This window comes from Haemaphysalis longicornis, unplaced genomic scaffold (assembly GCF_048455015.1).
Source record: "Haemaphysalis longicornis isolate Haplotype H1 unplaced genomic scaffold, Haemaphysalis longicornis Haplotype H1 scaffold_9, whole genome shotgun sequence".
NCBI lineage: Eukaryota > Metazoa > Arthropoda > Arachnida > Ixodida > Ixodidae > Haemaphysalis > Haemaphysalis longicornis.
The window spans coordinates 94237441-94250620 of NW_027526460.1; the positions used below are offsets into that span (position 1 = coordinate 94237441).

Here is a 13180-nt window from a genome sequence, read left to right on the forward strand (position 1 = left end):
TAAAATGACCAGAACCAAGGAAGTGAGGTGTGTTCGTAAAATAAAATGTGAGGCACGGATGTCGTACTCTGACATCTCCGCTTTTGCACTGCGGCGGAACACGACACTTCGACTGCGGCGCACTTCGACGGATACCAGAGCTAAATAAATAAAGATGCTTTCCGTCTCTCCCGTCCGAACACTTTGCCGGCACGATCAGCCCGCTGCGCGTTTAGGGTTGCAGGCAGCGCTGCGCGCAACGCCCGGACGGGGACTCGTCGCCGAAACCCGAATACCCGGACGGCCCGGCAACCAAACGGAACGACGCAGCATAGCTGGCATAGCGCGGGCAGGCGGGCGGCCGCGTGAGGCGCAAAGAACTACCGCTTGCCTATCACGTGAGGCAGGGCATCTCCCATCAGTCTTTCCTTTTTTTTTTATGACTAGGCTTCACGATAGTCACGTGACGCTCCCTCCTAAATTTTTCTTTCCTCCATGGTTTTGCGGCGTTCGGAAAGCCAGCTGGCTGCCAGACCCAAAACCAACACCTTGTGGCAGTAAAGTTTTGGCAGCCCGCGAGAAGCCAGCCTTTTTGAGAGGGAGATGCAGTCAGGTTGAACGGTTGTCCCCAACCTGTCCAGTAGAGCTGTTGGAGGTGATGGTGACATCGAAAAAGCCCATGTCTGTGCCAAGAACGAAGACGCTCACGAAAAGACCTATGATATCTGCTAGGATCCAAACAACGATCTTTAATGGTTTCCATCTTCATCCCTTTCCTACTTACCTCCTCCCCTCCAAAGGGCTTCTAGAGTTGAGCTGCTCTGACCCAACGTTTAACCTAACCTAATCTAAAAACTGACCCGAATCTAAAAAGATCTGACCCTAAGAGGCAGAAGACATAGAGTTAATACTACTGGCAGAAGGGCTACGAAGGTCGCCGCACAGCTCCGGCTGCCGGCCACCGCCCTCACTTAGAGGTCTTCTTTAATAAAGTCTCTCTCTCTCTCTCTCGTGCCTCCTTTATAATAAAGCCTATTCATTCATTCATTCCTTCATGCATGATTCCGCTTTTTTTTCAATGTGGCAATCGCCGCATGTTTTTTTAACCAATTTTATTTGCACCGTGTCGCCCGCGGATGCAGCCATCGCCCTTCATTCTGTTCTTTCCCTTCGTCTTGACCCATTTTTCAAGAGTGTTGATAAATTTATATGATGGTTTTAATGAAATATCGCCTCGCTCTTTCCGTGGTTTCTTCCCCAAGCGTGCGCTGTGTCAACGGCGTTTACGGCAGGTTTGCCAGCGGCTAGCAGAAGTATATCACAACGAAATCAGCTGTGACGGCTGGCACTCTGAAGCTTGCAATTGCAGAGAATGTCGTTGGATTGAACGGAAATATTTGCTTAGAGCCTACAGATCAAGAGCAGTTTGTACAAAAAAAAAAAAAAACACTCCGTCGAGCCGGATTCGAACCAGCGACCTATGGATATCCATAGTCAGAAACCTCTACAGTCCACCGCTCTACCAACTGAGCTATCGACGGGGATGTAGACTCACCTGCACTTTTTGCATTATATACATAACCTGATTTTACTTATTTTTGTACGCCGTTGGTTTTGTTCTTGTGTTCACGCCTTACATACGATTCGATCACGTTGGTTGTGACACACTGCATTCTTTCCATCCTTTCATCGCATGCGCAGAAACGAAACCTTCTCACAATCTCAGAAACTCCTTTGCGACGCCAGACTACGCACGTTACAGCATCACGGACTGTAATGCCTGCAGTTTGATGTGACGCCTTGTTTGCGGTGATGTCTCCTACAAAAGATAACCGGCCACGCCCGTCCACGGAAAAAATACGAGCAAAAATACGCTGACAGGTAGCGCGCGTAACAGAGTTCAGGATCGAAGCCACATCTCCAAGCTTTACAGTAAAACCTCCAAGCTTTACAGTAGAACCAGCGAGGATTCACAAAGCGAACACTAAAAGCGCACACTGCACAAATAAATTGCGGTAGTACAGTTCCCGGGTTTGACAGACTTCTCACGAGATACCGCCCGAAACCCTAAGGCACTGACCATCCTTTCAAAGTGCTCAAAGCAGCTCAAAGCAAAGTAAGCAATGACACACCCATGCCGCTAGCACTGCTACCTGCTACTACACCGACCAAACGTTGCCACTAACTGGTGTTTGGTTTTTCTGCCTGGGAAAAGATGGCGCCACTATACCGATGAATGCAGTAGGGACTGTGGTCTCGTTGGCGTAATCTGTGCTAGATGGCCCTACGCTCCCATGCACAAAAAACTCTGCAGTGATGGCCGAGTCAATTCGTAAATATAATCACGGAAATGCTGTGATCGGCGCAATCGACATGACAAAGAAAGGATTTAAACTGGAGAATAGGCAGTATATGTGAACACAAACAAACATTTGTATGCACGGGCTTTGCTTTTCTCACTAAATGGTTTTTATACGCTGTTTAAAGACACCTGATCAGCTGGACTCGGTGGCGCAACGGTAGCGCGTCTGACTCCAGATCAGAAGGTTGCGTGTTCGAATCACGTCCGGGTCAAATTTTTTTTTTTTTTAATCAGGCGTTTATTGCTTAGCGAGGAGTGCAAGAATATACCAAAGACAGAAAACTCAGAACACGTAAACAGAGCGGATTTCGTGAGTTAAATCTTTCTTGAAACCAGTAAGCGGCTCTTGTTGCAGGCCTGTACATGTGTAAGGCATCACAAGGACTGAGCGTTCCTTCAATTTTCCTGTTCATTTTCCCTGCTCTCGGTACTAAACACAAACTGGCCCAAACAACCGCTTTGCTACTATTAATCGTAAGATTTCCTTGTCACAACGCAGGAAACTGAGGAACGCGGGTGAACACTGGTTTCTATGTGCTTAAAAACTAGAAGTCTGATGTTGGCGAAAAGTTTCGCCCCGCAGGCATGTCTGACTCGGTGGCGCAACGGTAGCGCGTCTGACTCCAGATCAGAAGGTTGCGTGTTCGAATCACGTCCGGGTCACTTTTTTTTTTTTTTTTTCAATTTTCGTATTTATATGAGTCCTCTTGTTAGTATTACTATTTCGTAGTACCTTTCTCGCAGTATTCGAAGGCATTCGGTAACGGCAACCATCTTTCTGCAGCAAGAGGACTAGACAATGTGACAGCGGAGATTGAAAAATAGAAAGAGTTGACCCGCCGTTAAATCCTGATTTTCAACAATTGATAATCAGGATATCCGGTTACAATAACCAGTTGACCGGTTATCCGGGTATTTGAACATGAATACTCAAGGGCGATAACACGTACGCTATTCGATTATTCCATTCGATTGTATGTACGTGACACGATATCATGCATAATGCACAATAATTACAGCTCCGTTAAATACACTGTTTCATACACATCTTAATATTGGCACCAGTTCTTTAATTTAAAACATTTTCCGCTTTATGCACCACTTGGACGCAGTAATGACCACTGCACGTTTCCGATTCAAAGCCAAGATAATCCTTGCGCTATGTGCCTACAGTCCAGCTGCCACCCAACAAGATCCTTATGAGGCTAGATATATATATATATATATATATATATATATATATATATATATATATATATATATATATATATTTCTATGACCCACCACAACCTCCCTTTTGCTTTCTGAGGTTTTCTTGACTGCCAACCCTTATTTTCTGTCTTATTTTCACGGAGCCCCTCATTTCCCATTTTCTGATTCGCTACATGCTTAGCGAGGGCCTCTGTTCTGGCAGTCTTGGTGCCAAAGGGAGCTTAAGAGGGTTCAATGCTGGTCGACCACTCTCGACATGTCGTAGACACTCGAGTCACGGCCCGGGGGTTAAAAAGAAGGTCCCCTTCACTCCGAGTAGTCCGAGTGGCGCTGGCTACCACCCCCAAGTGCAGGAAACAAAAATACCTTAACATAAATACCCGAGAAAGTGCTGGGGAAACAGCCCCGCCGGTAGCGTAGTGGTTATCGCACCAGACCGGTATTCTGGAGGTCGTGGGTTCGGATCCCACCTGGCGGGCATTTTTTCTCCGCTTTCTTTTCGGCTCAAAAAATTCTTCATCTCTTTCTATGACCCACCACAACCTCCCCTTTGCTTTCTGAGGTTTTCTTGACTGCCAACCCTTATTTTCTGACTTATTTTCACGGAGCCCCTCATTTCCCATTTTCTGATTCGCTATATATATATATATATATATATATATATATATATATATATATATATATATATATATATATATATATATATATATATATATATATATGACAACCATAATAGATTTTTCGTTTTAATATATAACAGAGGCGAACAAAATGTCTCGCATATATACACACACTAAGTATTCCATAATTCTTCTTGTGTTCTATGTGGTGAGACCGTGATGGCCTCATGATCAATATTATGTCATCACATAATGCTTGTATTTAATTATAACCATCTGCAAGGTAAGTTTCTGACTTCTTGTCATATTCCCTCGTAACTACCTTTCTGCGAATTACGGCCTCCTTGGTATCGAAGTGAGCGTGCACATGTAGTTGCTAGTTTTGGCTACATTGATAGCAAGCAGCTCGCAGTCATATATGACTTGCTATGACCAGGCCTGATGATAAGCCTCCGCTTTCTTAGTGTGCATGGGAATCAAACAAACGCATTTGCATAGCTCTATCTCATCCTCTATGACAAAGGCGTCTCTTTATTGCTTGCCGGAGTCACACTGATGTCGAACAGCTGGAGTAGAGTTATTCATTTCACGAACGGGGACAATGATGGCATAGGTCGCCATGAGCTTTGAATAATTTCTAGACTTTCATTTGCTATAAAATGGCTGTCAGTGATCTTGAACATTAACACAAATTTTGGTAATTTTTTTTCGCGCAAAACGAACATTAAATTTGACAAATGCTGCAATATACATTACTTCCCCCGTGAAAATGTAAAGAGCATTTATAGCAAGAAATCATAATTTCCAGCTTCATTTCTGACCAGATTTACAGATTCTAGCTGGAATCGACAGCGTCTAAACTAGAAAAATTCTTAGTCTAGCTAGAGATGATGATTTCCAGCTTGCAGGTTTTCTTTTGCTTCCAGCTGGACTGACAAACGCTAGCTGGAATAATAGCTGCCAGCCGGAACAAAATCTCCATCGAGCTACAAATGAGCACGAAACTGAATTTCAAGCTAGAAATTCTGCCTCTTTCTAGCTAGAAAACGTTTCTGGTTCAATAATCCAGCTAGAAAAAAAATTTATTTCACCTGGGTTGCCAAGAATTTTTCTTTATGACCAAGATTTTGGAAAGTTATGGCGTCGTGTGCATCAAATAAGTGTTCAAAATGACGGCTTAATGCTGTTTGGTATACGCAAAAGTACATATTTTCATAATTATTCATATTGGCCAAAAAATTGCTCGCTATGGTGACATAAACTTCAAACAACTTGTGTTTGAGTAATTTGCGCGTGCGAACAAAATGCTTAGCTGTGCGGAGGAAATGATATAATTTGATTTTTTAGGAGTTCTCCGTGATTGCTAAGCTTTTCCCTAAGTTTAATTAGTAATAATGACGTCCTTGGTATCAAGTGCATTAATTTTGACCTTGTGTGCGTTGGAATGGAGCATTGATATGACAGTACAATATAATAATTATGCGTGTCCCGAAGATGGTCATATGAATTTTCATAATATTTGCCTGATCACTAAGCTTTCACCGAGTAGAGCGTCAAATGTATCAAGTAAGCGCATACCAATTGCTTAGTTCCATGCTGCGTGATGCGTGCTTGTAATGGGAATACATTTTGCCATGATGATTTTTGAGGGTCATGTATAGCAAACAAAAGACTTGATGTTTCCTGTTCCAAGCAAATTGGTTTTGATTTTTCGTTACTTTTTCATGGTGACTACACATACACCCAGTTACAAGACGTCCTATGAACGCATTTATTCTATTCTTGATATATTTTGCAACAGAGTGTTGAGATGACCATACAGTATATATCAATGACACAGGAACATCATTCCTTTAACTAATCTATTCAGAAGATTGTGACATGACTTGTCGTGATTTCTGCTTGTGACTAAGCTTTTGGGAAGTTGCCGCACCAAGGGTATCACACTATTAATTAATTAATTACGCTTGAGTGGTTGATTGATTGATTGATTGATTGATTGATTGATTGATTGATTGATTGATTGATTGATTGATTGATTGATTGATTGATTGGTGAAGTTTAACGCGCCGACACTACACCGGTAATGAGGCGCGCCGTATTGTAGGGCTCCGGATTAATTATGAACACCTGGGGATCTTTAACTTGCGCCTAAGTCGCAAAAACACGAGCGTTTTGGCTTTTCGCCTCAAGAAAAGCGGCCGCGCGGCCGGGAATCGAACCCGCGTCCTCACGTGGCCAGGGTCAGTGCACGGTGGACCTGGTTAGTCCAGCCGGGCCTCAGCTATAACCCAGCTCTTTGATGAGTCAGAATGACTCAGCTGTAACCCAGCCCTTCGGCATGATTCTCGTATCATCATCATCGTCGTCGTCGTCGTCGTCGTCAACATCCTATCCACGCCCACTGCAGGGCAAAGGCAGCTCTCCCATGGATCTCCAATTATCCCAGTCCTGTGCTAACTGCGACCAATTTATCCCCGCAAACTTCTTGATCCCACCTGACCATCTAACTTTCTGCCGCCTCCTGCCACGCTTGCCTTCTCTAGGGATCCACTATGTTACCCTTAATGACCAGCGGTTATCTTGCCTTCGCATTATATTGCCTCCGGAACAGTAAACGCCCCCACGAAATTGATATTCACACCGACGCAAGCATAGCTCATCCACTAGTTGGCACTGCATGGACATCACCTGATCTCCCCTCCACCCAATTGGCAAACGAACCCTTAATACCCCATGTGCTACCATCCCGGAAGCGGAACTCCATGCCATCATTAAAGCCATCATACACTTCCTCATGTTCGACTTTCACTCCTCCGTCCCTTCACAGATACGCATCCTGGCGGACTCATTCAAAGCCCTAAAGATTTTACAAAGTCCCACATCGACCAATCCCATCGCCAACAGAATCCTGCATCATATCTCCATCCTAAAACCTAGCGGCATCCATCATCGCATCGACTGGTCGCCTGGACACGAGGAGTCATCCCCGGGGAACCAGGCAGTCCACTCTGCCGCTACACGACTTGGCTCCTCCGCCTCCTGAGTCATTATACCGCCAGCCATACAGATTCTACGGTACAAAAAAAAAAAAAAAAAAAGACTGCCTCAAGGCCCTCACTCCAACCGGCTTTTTATCTGCTCTGCCCCCGCTCCTAAGATCAGCGGAAATTTCTATAAACAGATATTTTGCCAATGCTAGCTTAACCCCAGAGACATTCCCTAAATGGTATAGCCCATCCCTGCCGCCTTGATGTCCCTTGTGCGCCTGCCTCACACCCGCCAATCTCCAGCACCTAACTTGGCACTGTCGAAATTACGCGTTACAGAACCTTCAACCCTCCTCCAAATGCCTCCTCCTCATACATCGACCCTCGTGCACTGGAGCCCCCCACGCTGACTTTAATTGCGCACTACCGTCTAGAAAGCGGTCTATAGCGCGAGCAGTTTAGAGCCGTGAGCCTGCGGAAACTGCTCACCGTACGCGCCGAACCACAACGAGACGGCCCACAGGGAAGCGCGCGCTATCACTCACCGCGCTCCCAACGTGGGCACTCGTCCCGAGTGGGAGTGGTGGACGGAAACCAAAGACAGAGCCAGGGGCTACGGCGAAACACTGAAGACCCTACGTCTGGCCAGACGAGCGTACCCGCCGCCCCACCGGGAACTGGGCCGCGAGGAGGCGATACATCTAAGAAGACTCCAAACAGCGTCGACAACGTCGCCGGCCTCCTTACACCAAATGTACCCGGACGAGTACCCGAGTGACCAGTGCAGTGTGTGTAAGAAAGGACCGGCCAACCGGTGGCACATCATGTGGGACTGTGCCGCCGACCCAGACGGCGCGCACTTCGAAGAGTATCCGGAGGAACTCCAGAGAGCCATCGAATCTACAAGCAAGACAGACCAGTCATGGGCCATCCAGCAGGTCTTCGCCGCGCTCGAAAGGCACGGGCTCTGTAAAACGGGCTTGTGACGAGTAGGGTCGCAGAAGAAGGCGCGACGCCAGGCCACGTCGAGGCGGAGCCGTAACCCGGCTCCTGCCTACTGCAGGGTTTGTTTCAATAAAGTCCTTTCCAGTCCAGTCCTGTCTCACCCCCCGTGGCCTCTTCCGCCTTCGTAAGGAGCCAACCTGCTTCAATTTGAACTGTCCATTTTCAAGATGTCCCAAGCTACAAACATCCCACCTTCTACTCCCGCTTCCCCCACTTGACCTGGCGTCCTCCTGCTGCAGTAAGGGCTAACTATCTGTCTCTCCCCTGCCCAAACCCATTTCTTCTTAATTTTTACTAATATGTCCTTAACACGCGTTTTTTCCCCGACCCACTCCGCTTTCTTCTTGTCCATTAACGTCACACCTCTCATCTTCCGTTCCATTGCTCTCTGAGTCGTCCTCAATTTAAGTTGAACCCTTTTAGTCAGCCTTCAAGTTTCTGCCCCGTAGGTGAGTACCGGTAAGATGCAGCTGCCATACAATTTCTCCTTCAGGGATTCTCGTATAGAACCTAGAAAATTGCGATCGGGGTCACCGGCGCGCTACAGCGGCTCGAGCCTACCCGAGAGCTGCGAACGAACTGCGGAGCACATGTTTATTTCCAGTGCCCATTTACCGTCAACCATACCTGATGTTTTTAGATGACAGTGTGTTGAAGCGCGTCAAGAAAATGTGGATCCAAGCGGCTGCAAAAACTTTCTTTTTTAAGTTGCACACATCAACGTTGCCTGTTAAAACCTGGGTCAATAGTAAAGGTGTATATGTGCCTTGGTCTGTTAACTGTCGCTTGTGTAACCAGCCGGTGACAATTGATCACTGCTTTGTTTTATGTCGGGATGCTGTGTTTTTAAATGCAGATCATTTCAGTAACTCACGATGTCACCCGTGTTGGCGTCCGTAGTCCGCACGCTCACTGCGCATGCGCGTCGAGTCGAGGCGAAAGCGAACACTCTCTCGCGAGGGGCATTGGATTGGATTCGAACACTCTCTCGCGAGGGGCACTGGATTGGATTGGATTGGATTGGCTTGGATTGGCTTGGCTTGGCTTGGATTGGATTTGGATTGGATTGGATTAAAGTGGATTGTGTTGGATTGTGTTGCGTCATAGCCGCGGCACGTTGCGTCATAACCGCGGCAGACGCGCTTGGGCCGGCGCATGTGCAGTACTCTCTCTTCCGCGGTTTCCTCTCCTTCGGGCGCGCTGCGCATATAACCGGTGTGCCGTTCTCCGGCCAAGCAACATCCGCGGTTGGCTCAAACACCTAGAGTCCACGCCGCTTTACAAGTACGCCAACGTCGTCGAATGGGACCGGCTTACGCAGTCCCCTCAACGTATATAAGCGGCGGAGCGCGCGTTCGGAATTCAGTCAAGGGCGTCTTTGCTTGGCTTTCGCTTGACGTGACGCTTTGCTTGACTCGAGTAGATGCGACGCATTTACTCGAGTTCCCCCCGTGGGAAGATGCGGGCGGCTTTTTCTAGTTCATCTTGCATGAAGCTTATAAATAATCTTTGACGACTAAATCCTTTTGGAGCTTCAATTTCATAATAACAAAACAAATTTGAATAACCTTTTTTGGGATGTTCTGCAGCGGACTCTTAAAAAGGACATAGACATCACCCCTTACAGTATACGATTCCTGCCAGTGATGAAGAACTGTTCCGTGCCATATGACCTTTTCGTGCTGATAGGATTGTTTAGCCTATGGAAGTGTCGCATGATTGACCGCCATGCCGAGGAACCTCGTGGAACTAAGTCAATTTTCCGCGAACAATGTGCGCTTGTGTACAGTGTCTATGCGGCGCAATCGCAGCCGCCGGACTGGTTGCATCTTCTTGAAACGTGTGTGTGCCTGCCTGACTTTTAAAATGTATTAGTGAGTGTACCGTTATTGTAGTTAGGGTGGGACTCTAAGCTATTCGGGCTAGTTTCCCATGCAATAAAGAAAAAAAAAAACATCTGTGGACTCGGTGGCGCAACGGTAGCGCATCTGACTCCAGATCAGAAGGTTGCGTGTTCGAATCACGTCCGGGTCAGGGCTTCTTTTTATGATGGCTTTCTATCGCAGGGATCCGTGCATTTTCTTGCAAAAACGGCTTGCGGCAGAGCCAATTTCAGGGCAGATGCTCAGCAGGAAACGGCTTTTCCAAAGAATACGATTGGCTGATAAACGGGGCGTCCTTCCGCCGAGTTTCGTTTAGTTTGCGGTGAAGTTTTTAAATGTTACACACATATCGCCTGCTGTCAATACACGGGCAGGACGAGTGTAGTAACAGAAAACGACTGTAACCTTTGTGTTATTGACTGCGTTAATTTGAGATAACATGGATTGACATACCGTATTTCTGCGAAGCAGTATATGATTAACCCACCCCCAGTTTTCATTCCGGTGAAGCAGATTTACCCGGCACCGCTGCAGTGCTCCTCTTCGCCACCGGTGACGCCGCTTTCCCAACTGTTAATCCCCTCACCACCCCGGAAGCCTCTTTCACAAGCTGGGCAATCGGCTGGTAACGGCGGTGGCGTCCTTATCAGGCATTACCAGAGCAACTTGCCCGCTTTGAACGCCGATGGGAGCCCATATTTCTTTATCAGCATGAAAGGCGACATGTTCGACCGTGTATTTCACGCCTCAGCGCGCGCCCATCATCGGTTGCCGGATTATTCGTGCACTGGTTGAGGGTGAAAGCAGGGGGCCGTGCATGACCAGCTAGGCTTCATGCCGCTACTGATGACATGTGCGTTGTGCTAGCGGGGAATTTAACGTGGAAGTCTAACGGCTCAATGCGACCTGTCAGCTTCTTTCCATGGTCGCGCGGTTTGTGTTTGAGTTGGTGTGTTACACAGACAGTCGGGGCTGCCAACCTGCGAAGCCACTTTTCCCCTAGCTCAGATGAAAAAATTCCCTAGATTTCCCGAGATTTTTGCTGAATACGGTTATCAGGTGTTTTCTCTCAGATATTGGGTTCTAGTTACGTGATATGACTGCCGAATTTACTTTTAAGGCATAATTATGAATTCGTTTGAAACCGTTTTTGAAGTAACGGAGATGAAGGTGAAAAAGTGTTGGCGCACAATTTGTAATGCTTTAAATATTTATTTCCTCAAACCACAAAAGCAATAGAGGGTCATTACGTGGAGGGGGACATGTAATAGTGAATAATACATATAAAAATTACCTAGACAGTAAAAGCAATCCCTCGGCGCACACACAATGATACCACATTCCAAGAAGCACTACGTGTTACAGCGCCTTGTATATAAGCCGAAGACGTGTTAAGTTATTAAAATAACATAATCAAGAACACCGCAATTCAATGCAAAACACAACAATCTTTTACTACGACACAGAACACTTGTAATAGCATCCACGTATATATGAAATAAGGATAATAGGAACGAGCACAGACGATGCGCAGTGCATGAGAAATTCGAGCGAGCAAGTTTATGAACTTCATCAATCATGTTCTTTTGCTATTTAAACCAGCAGTCTCAAACGTAGGAGCGATAGATTCACTCGATGCCCATTAATGGAAAATAGATATCTCCGCTTCATCGATAAACTTAAAAGCATAGTACATAAAAAAAATATTAAATGTTAAACTTAACAAAGGACACCATTACACGACTGAAGGCATAAGTCCATGGGGACGCAAAAATTTCCCTAGATTCCGACAAACTTCCCTTTTTCCCTAAAGACTACCCAAATATCCTAGATCTAAGGAAATGTCCCTAGAGTTGGCAGCCCTGCAGACAGTGCAACGCACCATTTCCTTTCCCGCGTCCGTCGGCGCGGGAAGGAAACGGACAGCGGCATGTATGTCCACTAGAATAAAGCTCGAGTCCTTTCAGGTTTTAACTCGCTAGGGACAGACGCGTGTCGTTCGCTCCGAAGAAGCACAGCGGGAATCGAAGGAGCATCTGCCTGAACAGAAGCGCGAACGAGTAACAAAACAGAAAGCCGCTGCCGCCGCCGTTTCCACCGCAAGTTCCATCTCGCCGAGTAGCTGCGAGTATATCCGGGATGAACAGCATCGTAGATGTGAGCTACTGTTTCTTGTTCAGTTTGGGGGGCTTTCAGAGCGATAATATTGGCGGTGGCTTTCACTTCTAAGCACGCGCACATAACTGATTGCCGCTATATCAGACACGAGTTGGGAGCGGAGTGAAGGGGGGGGGGGGGGGGGGGGGGGAACACGCAGATGTAGGTTTCATGCGCTCACCGTTTATATGTCCGCTCACCATTTATATGTCCGCGGGAAGAAGACAAGCGTATGTCCACCGACCCAATGCGAACTTTCCGGTGTCCTCAGTGGTCGAGTGGATTGCGTTGGTGTGTTACCCAGGCAGTAAGATGCCTACGACGCGGGTAAGCTCCATGTTTATTACGACAGTAAGCTTTATGTTTGTCCACTACGTTAAATCTCCTCAGTGCTCATCATCCCTGGTTCTGTCCCTGTTTTTTCTCGTTGATTGTTTGAATGTGTTCATCCGATCACTTTCCATTCTAACACCACCGCATGAGCAGCAGCTCACCCAAAGGGGTTGGTGGATACTGAACGCACGCACTACTCGCCGCAGATCCGTCCAGCTAAAATAGATCGCGGTGCAGAAAGGTCTATACTGGCCACCGTGGAAGTTTGCGCCAAGTCATTCCGTCTTCACAACCACACGCATACGTTCTTTACATGCCCTTCGAGTGCTTCCTTGCAATTCATAAAGAAAATGTAACTAAACGAAATGAAAAGTTGCAAAATTTAGCTATTCACAGCCAAATGGGGCGACCATCGTCCGTCGCAGAAAACTAAAAATAATTAAAATACATAGATACGTAGAAAATAAAGTAATGAGATCTCGAAGGTTTACCTATTCCAGTGCCCTCACAAAATTAACTGAGAAAAATGCCAGTATGAACTAACCGAAAATGAACCAATGAAATTCCAAAGGTTTATCTAATTCACCGCTCCCACGACCCTAAGTTTAAAAAGCAAAAAAAAAATACAAAAAATTGTCC

The 13180-nt window shown here is 46.5% G+C and overlaps 4 non-coding genes across 4 annotated transcripts; 3 read left to right on the forward strand and 1 right to left on the reverse strand.

Moving 5' to 3' along the window:
* Window positions 1–1429: 1429 nt before the first annotated feature.
* Trnay-gua (transfer RNA tyrosine (anticodon GUA)) lies at window positions 1430–1520 on the reverse strand. The gene is given in 2 exon segments: window positions 1430–1465; window positions 1484–1520. It is a non-coding gene; the product is annotated as a tRNA-Tyr (tRNA).
* Window positions 1521–2481: 961 nt separating this feature from the next.
* On the forward strand, window positions 2482–2553 carry Trnaw-cca (transfer RNA tryptophan (anticodon CCA)). Its single transcript has one exon. It is a non-coding gene; the product is annotated as a tRNA-Trp (tRNA).
* A 379-nt stretch (window positions 2554–2932) lies between these two features.
* Trnaw-cca (transfer RNA tryptophan (anticodon CCA)) lies at window positions 2933–3004 on the forward strand. The gene has a single exon. It is a non-coding gene; the product is annotated as a tRNA-Trp (tRNA).
* A 7126-nt stretch (window positions 3005–10130) lies between these two features.
* Window positions 10131–10202, forward strand: Trnaw-cca (transfer RNA tryptophan (anticodon CCA)). Its single transcript has one exon. It is a non-coding gene; the product is annotated as a tRNA-Trp (tRNA).
* The last annotated feature ends 2978 nt before the right edge of the window (window positions 10203–13180 follow it).